Source organism: Schistocerca cancellata, chromosome 1 (assembly GCF_023864275.1).
Source record: "Schistocerca cancellata isolate TAMUIC-IGC-003103 chromosome 1, iqSchCanc2.1, whole genome shotgun sequence".
In the NCBI taxonomy this organism is placed as follows: Eukaryota; Metazoa; Arthropoda; class Insecta; order Orthoptera; family Acrididae; genus Schistocerca; species Schistocerca cancellata.
In genome coordinates this window covers 1,288,100,894-1,288,108,691 of record NC_064626.1, presented here as the reverse complement: position 1 = coordinate 1,288,108,691, position 7,798 = coordinate 1,288,100,894, and positions in this window count along the sequence as shown.

The following is a 7,798-nucleotide window of genomic DNA, read 5'->3' as shown; positions in this document are numbered from 1 at the left end:
CAGCCAAAGGTTCTGGGATTGAGTCTTGGCCTGCACACAGTTTGAATTTTCCAGGATGTTTCAAATAAGTGCACACTCCGTGACAGTGTGAAAATTCTTTCTGGAAACTCTTCATCAGTAAACGATTTTTTTCTACCGTGTTTTGCTCTTAATGTCCAACTAAGACTGGAGGACAAATAAACCCGAGACAGAACCGAGCAGTACTGAATGCAGGTTGATGGTAAGGAGTAACGTAGGCATTATTGTTGCCAACATAAGGTACTGTAAGTGAAATGAATAAATTTGGTTCCAAACAAGACACACAGTGCATATCATTGATACTTGCACTGTTGTTTACGATTTTCAGTGCAATAGAGGTATAAAGATAAATGGGAGTAATAAATCAAATGGGATGGAATTACTTTGTATTAAGCCACCAGAAACCAAGGGTCACTTACACCAAAATACTCAGGAAATATCCCTTAATAACCACAGAAATATTGATTGTAACCATTTGGGTTCACTCTCCATTTTTAATCACGTAATTTTATAGGGCACTAATGCCTTCATACTTGGAGCAGTCCAGTTCTTCCATTGCTTTGGTGACATTATGTCACTTTATTTCTCTACAGGTACATGTTGTCACTGTCTTTACAAAGTTTTGTTTTGCAGAGTCTGTGTCAGGCGTGGACTTAAGAATTCTAAGAGTTGGAGATCTACACTTTGTAACATTAACGAAAACAGGGTTAAATTCATCCACAATAATATTAAGACAGTTATTAGCTTCTTCCACAGTTTCTACTCCAACTTAATTCTACGTTAAACACACTCGAAGCAGCTTTGCATTTATTATGAGAGTTTTCAATTTAGTCATCATCTGCTGTATATTTGACTAATCTGATTTATTATCTATATTGTCTTTTTATGCTAATGTAAGCTACTTTATCTGCAGTATCTCTGTAAGGACAACTGAAGAATCCCAACTTTAAATGTATTTTTTTCTCTTTAATTTCTTGTCATGGTAGCATTTCACTGGACACAGAAACAGTAAAAAATTCAATTAAAACTTTTGAAAGAGGAAGTGCTACTGGAATTGGAGGAGTCACAGCTGAACTGGTAAAATATGGTACAGGTAATTAAAAGAACTTTTCAGAAGTCTTTTTGAAAAATGCTTAAGTGGTGAGCCCGTACCAGAAGACTGGAAAATAAAATCTATTATCAACAGTCCACAAGAAAAAAAGAAAAGACGAGTGCGAGAACTACATGGAAACGACTGTAACTAATGTATTTAGCAGACTTTATGGAAGAATTATCAAACATTTTTTTGAAACAGAATTTAAGGAAATTGTGGCCGAGGAACAGTCTGGCTTCAGAGCAGGGAGATCAGCTATAGATCATATATTTTACTGGCAACAAATCATTGAAAAGAAAAAAGTTACAAATCAACCCCTTCATTTAGTATTTGTCATCATCATCATCATCATTTAAGAGTGATTGTGCCTTTCAGCGCTCAGTCTGGAGCATAGCCCCCCTATAAAATTCCTCCATGATCTCCTATTCAGTGCTAACATTGGTGTCCCTTCTGATGTTAAACCTATTACTTCAAAATCATTCTTAACCAAATCCAGGTACCTTCTCCTTGGTCTGCCCCGACTGCTCCTACCCTCTACTGCTGAACCCATGAGTCTCTTGGGTAACCTTGCTTCTCCCATGCGTGTAACATGACCCCACCATCTAAGCCTGTTCGCCCTGACCGCTACATCTATAGAGATCATACCCAGTTTTTCTTTGATTTCCTCATTGTGGACGCCCTCCTGCCATTGTTCCCATCTACTAGTACCTGCAATCAACCTAGCTACTTTCATATTCGTAACCTCAACCTTGTTGAGAAGGTAACCTGAATCCACCCAGCTTTCGCTCCCATACAACAAAGTTGGTCGAAAGATTGAACGGTGCACAGATAACTTAGTCTTGGTATTGACTTCCTTCTTGCAGAAGAGAGTAGATAGTAGCTGAGCGCTCACTGCATTAGCTTTGCTACACCTCGCTTCCAGTTCTTTCACTATGTTGCCATCCTGTGAGAATATGCATCCTAAGTACTTGAAACTGTCCACCTATTCTAACTTTGTTACTCCTATTTGGCACTCAATCCGTTTATATTTCTTTCCCACTGACATTACTTTCGTTTTGGAGATGCTAATCTTTATACCATAGTCCTTACATTTCTGATCTAGCTCTGATATATTACTTTGCAAACTTTCAATCGAATCTGCCATCACAACTAAGTCATCCGCATATGCAAGACTGCTTATTTTGTGTTCACATATCTTAATCTCACCCAGCCAGTCTATTGTTTTCAACATAAGATCCATAAATAATATGAAAAACAGTGGAGACAGGTTGCAGCCTTGTCTTACCCCTGAAACTATTCTGAACCATGGACTCAATTTACTGTCAACTCTAACTGCGTCCTGACTATCTATGTAAAGACCTTTAATTGCTTGCAAAAGTTTACCCCTATTCCATAATCTCGTAGAACAGACAATAACTTCCTCCTAGGAACCCGGTCATATGCCTTTTCTAGATCTATAAAGCATAGATACAATTCCCTGTTCCACTCATAACACTTCTCCATTATTTGCCATAAGCTAAAGATCTGGTCCTGACAACCTCTAAGAGGCCTAAACCCACACTGATTTTCATCCAATTGCTCTTCAACTAATACTCGCACTTTCCTTTCAACAATACCTGAGAAGATTTTACCCACAACGCTGATTAAAGAGATACCTCTGTAGTTGTTACAATCTTTTCTGTTTCCATGTTTAAAGATTGGTGTGATTACTGCTTTTGTCCAGTCTGATGGAACCTGTCCCGACTCCCAGGCCATTTCAATTATCCTGTGTAGCCATTTAAAACCTGACATTCCACTGTATTTGATGAGTTCCGACTTAATTTCATCCACTCCAGCTGCTTTATTGCACTGCAATCTATTGACCATTTTCTCCACTTCCTCAAATATAATTCTATTTCCATCATCATTCCTATCCCATTCTACCTCGAAATCTGAAACATTACTGATCGTACTTTCACCTACATTGAGCAACTCTTCAAAATATTCCCTCCATCTACCCAAGGCATCCACAGGATTCACCAGCAGTTTTCCTGACCTGTCCAAAATACTTGTCATTTCTTTCTTACCTCCCTTTCGAAGATTGCTAATTACACTCCAGAATGGTTTTCCAGCAGCTTGACCCATAGTCTCCAACCTGTTTCCAAAGTCTTCCCAAGATTTCTTCTTGGATGCTGCAATTATCTGTTTGGTTTTTTTTCTTTCTTCAACATAACTTTCTCTGTCTACCTGAGTTCTAGTATGTAGCCATTTTTATACGCCTTCTTTTTCCTTTTACAGGCTACGTTGACTGTGTCATTCCACCAAGCTGTTTGCTTCATCCTACTTGTACACACTACTGTTCCAAGACATTCTTTAGCCACTTCTAGTACTGTGTCCCTGTACCTTGTCCATTCCTTTTCCAATGACTGTAATTGACTACATTCAACTAACTGGTACCTTTCTGAGATCGCTGTTATGTACTTGTGCCTGATTTCCTTATCCTGAAGTTTCTCCACTCTTATCCTCCTACATATGGAACTGACTTCCTGCACTTTCGGCCTCACAATCCCAATTTCACTGCAGATTAAATAATGATCAGTGTCATCAAAGAATCCCCTGAATACACGTGTGTCCCTCACAGCCTTCCTGAATTCCTGATCTGTTATTATATAGTCAATGACAGAACTGGTTCCCCTGCCTTCCCAAGTATACCGGTGAATGTTCTTATGTTTACAAAAGGAGTTTGTGATTACTAAGCCCATACTGGCACAGAAATCCAAGAGTTGTTTCCCATTCCTGTTGGCCTCCATATCCTCTCCAAATTTACCCATAACCTTTTCATACCCTTCTGTTCGATTTCCAATCCTGGCGTTAAAATCACCCATAAGCAGAACACTGTCCTTGTCCTTTACTCTAACAACTACATCACTGAGAGCCTCATAAAAACTATCCATCTTATCTTGATCTGTCCCTTCACAATGCGAATATACTGACACAATCCTTATTTTCTTGCTAGACACTGTCAGATCTATCCACATCAGTCGTTCGTTTACATACCTTATTGCAACTACGCTGGGTTCCATTTCTTTCCTGATGTAAAGCCCTACACCCCATTGTGCTATTCCTGCTTTGACTCCTGACAGGTAGACCATGTATTCTCCCACTTCCTCTTCTTTCTCACCCCTTACCCGAATGTCACTAACAGCTAAAACGTCCAGCCCCATCTTACTTGCAGCCTGTGCCACCTCTACCTTCTTCCCAGAGTAGCCCCCATTGATGTTAATAGCTCCCCATCTCATTACCATTTGTTTGCCAATTCGTATCTTAGGAGTCCCTGGTTTGTCAGTTAGAGGTGGGACTCCGTCACCTCCAAAGGTCCGAGGCAATTTGCTCTGATTGTTGCCAGCATCATATTTAAAGTACCAGGGAAGCAGGTTGCTAGCCTTACTTGCCTTGAGTCCCATTGGGTTTTACCCCTAACGGCTGAGGGACTAACCGGTGGATTTGGTAGTCTTTGCCGTATGAGCACAAAGGTGACTACGACTCAGAATATGTCTGAGATGCCCAGCCTTATTCCAAAGTAACTGGTATCCCGACTGTTGGGACCACTTACTTGGCCACTCACACATTGCCCGAGGTTCATGAACTAGGACATGTCTACAGGAACCCACACCATGAACCACTTTAGTATTTGTAGACACAGAAAAAGCATATGTAATATACCCATATGTAACTTGTGGAAAATTTTAAAAGCGTTTAATATTAGTTCCATCATAATTAAAGCAATTTGGAACCTTTACAAAAACTCTATAGCAAGAATAACAGTGCAAAATTATCTCTCACCTGGCTTTAAAGTTGCAAAAGGAGTATGTGAAGGATGCAGTCTGTCAGCAACACTTTACAAAATATATACAGAAAAAACATTGGAAAGCTGGAAAAGAAAATGTAAAAATATGGGGATCCCGGTAAATTATATTAGATATATTCATTACAATTTCCTGATGACCAACTTATTTTGGCACATAATAAAGAAGACATGGAGTACATTACAAGGATTTAATAAGGAAGTATACAAAATGGGGACTTCAGGTCAACAGGAATAAAACAAAATAAGTAGTAATAAGAGACACAAATCAAGATTTGACACTGGAAGAAGGAGTGGAAACTATTAAACACACTGAAGAGTAAAATTATCTGGGAGTCAATATGACGCAAGATGGAAAACAATACAGGGAAATTAAAACAAGAAAAAATGCTCTGAAGTTTACTATGAAAGACTAATGGTATTTTATGGGGGCAATAGACTAGAAAGAAAGCAAAAAGAAAAATCTTCAGCACAATTATAACAAGCATTATGATGGATGGATCAGAAGTATGGACAGTTAAATCGCAAATAGTAAAAATATTGATTGCAACAGACATGAATTTTTTGAGGCAATCCCCAGGGATATTTAGCCGAGTATGATCAGAAATGAGTTCATCACAAAGAAAATAGTCGTTACATATTCAACTGCAGATTTTATAGAAGAAAAACAACTGTTATGGTATGGACATACATAGAGGATGTTAAAGGAGAGATTACCACAGAGAATATGGGATGGGAGCCACCAGGAAGAAAGAAAAGAGGGATCCACTGACTACAGGGATTCAAGGAATTCAGACCTCTATCAGAAGAAGAAATATTGAAGAAAATTTATGGACAGTATAACGGTACTTTGCAGGCAGGCGTGTCAATTAGCATCATATTAATTAAAATGGGGCATAAATAGACTTTATTTTGGAAGAATTAAAAAGGGGAAAGTAATATAAAACTTTAATAACTGTACAGTATTACTAAGAAGCAATATAATGAAAAGTAATAAAAAGCAAAGTGGCAAAGACCAAGCGGGACAGAAAGATATAGTGCCGCGTTTGTTTTTTTAATACATATAAAAGAACACGTAACACATTATTGAGCTCTCTACCTTCAGTTATCGCGATCGAGCTAGTCGATGAAAAAGTGGTACGCGACTGCGAAATTCGTTAAGGAGATTATTTAAAGACTCTTCAAGCACGTTTAAAGTACATTACGTGTGACGAAGTGAGCAGAGACGTTAATTGTCGGGTGAAGTGAAAATGATTCCGACAACATAATTCGAACTTTGTGTTAGCTGGGAAAAATACTCTTGGGAAACTATTATGGTTGTGGAACCCACGAAAGTTGTACGCAACGGAAAGCTATAGTTTACGTAATTCTGCATTTTATAAAATTGTGAAACGTGTGTGCGCGGAAAATTAAGAGAATCTTATCCTTGGACGGTTGCGGGGTAACTGATACAACCAACGCGCCAGCATAAAAATTGTTCGCTTATTAACTACCAGATATTAATTAACGGGGACCTAAAATACTAAAAACAGTGAATACACCGTTAAATTGGACCCTGCGTGTGAAAGACAATCACATCGAACATTTCGAGAACGAAGAATCGACACTTAAATGCCGAATTGAGAGCCTGGGTAGTGTCGATATTTGGACGTTATACGACACGCGTTATTCGGAACACGATATCGACCATTCTAATACTGAAAAGAAGGATAGGATCATCACCTCCAATCCCGATTCATATTTCATATTTACTTAGTGAAAAGAAAGGTGTTAATAAACAAACTACATTTCAATTTTATCCACGATTTTGGCTACATTACGTAGTCTTGACTACATGATAAACAATATCTGTGGAAGTTGCATACAACATATCGTTATAATATTTAGCCAACCAATATTGTGGGACACCAAAAATGTAAATGCATGCATGTATAATGTGTGAGTGTGACGAACTATATTGAGAAACTGAACATCCATTACGTACTTGCATGTTTATCTGCGAAAATGGTCCTTGTCGGTACATCAGCATAGAGTTCGAATAGAATCGCTGTAACATTACAAACCATTCAGATTAATCGAACATCTAATTACGCATAATGCTGGTATCACCAGGATGTGTTCTTTCTCCTCACCCCCGTGGCAGTAATTGAATTAAGAGTCAGCTGGGAATAACATTTAAATCAATTGACGACGAATTTTCAAACATCCACTGCCACGTATGAAGGCGAGTGACACCACCAGTGCTAACGTCGATCGAGGGGTGTCGTCGTGATCGCATTGAATGACATTGAGCGGTCACAGCAAATAGACAAAAATGGAGGATGAAAATCAAATTTTATGTGTAATCTTGAGATACCAGAAAGTATAAGATGTTACATAGTGAAACTGGATAATATTAAATAATAATAATAATAATAAAAATAATAACAATTTCTTGTCATTCTACTAAACAGTTAGATCTGCCCGTCTGGGTGTGTGCTGGGTTCTCTGTCGAAGATGGGGGATGTGTGCAGCAGCAGAGGTGGGTCCTGGTGAAGATACAACAACTCTTTATTAGTTCTTTACTAATTCGTACAGTTAAGATGTTCTTCTTATTGCACTCTCATTATCTGGTGCAGTCCAGAGTTCCCCTGTTTTATTGCAGCAGCACAGCTGCTGGGTTACGTATGGCCGGTGGTGTGGTGAGCACTCGCTGCTCTGGAGACAGAGCGCTGCACTGCCATCTCCAACAAGTGAGCCAAGCTGAGACGATTTGATGCTGCCGTGTTGTGGTCACGGGCGGCCACCACGTCTTCTCTACTGCAGAAGGTTGCGCCATCCCAGTGGCACGGCAATTGTGGAGT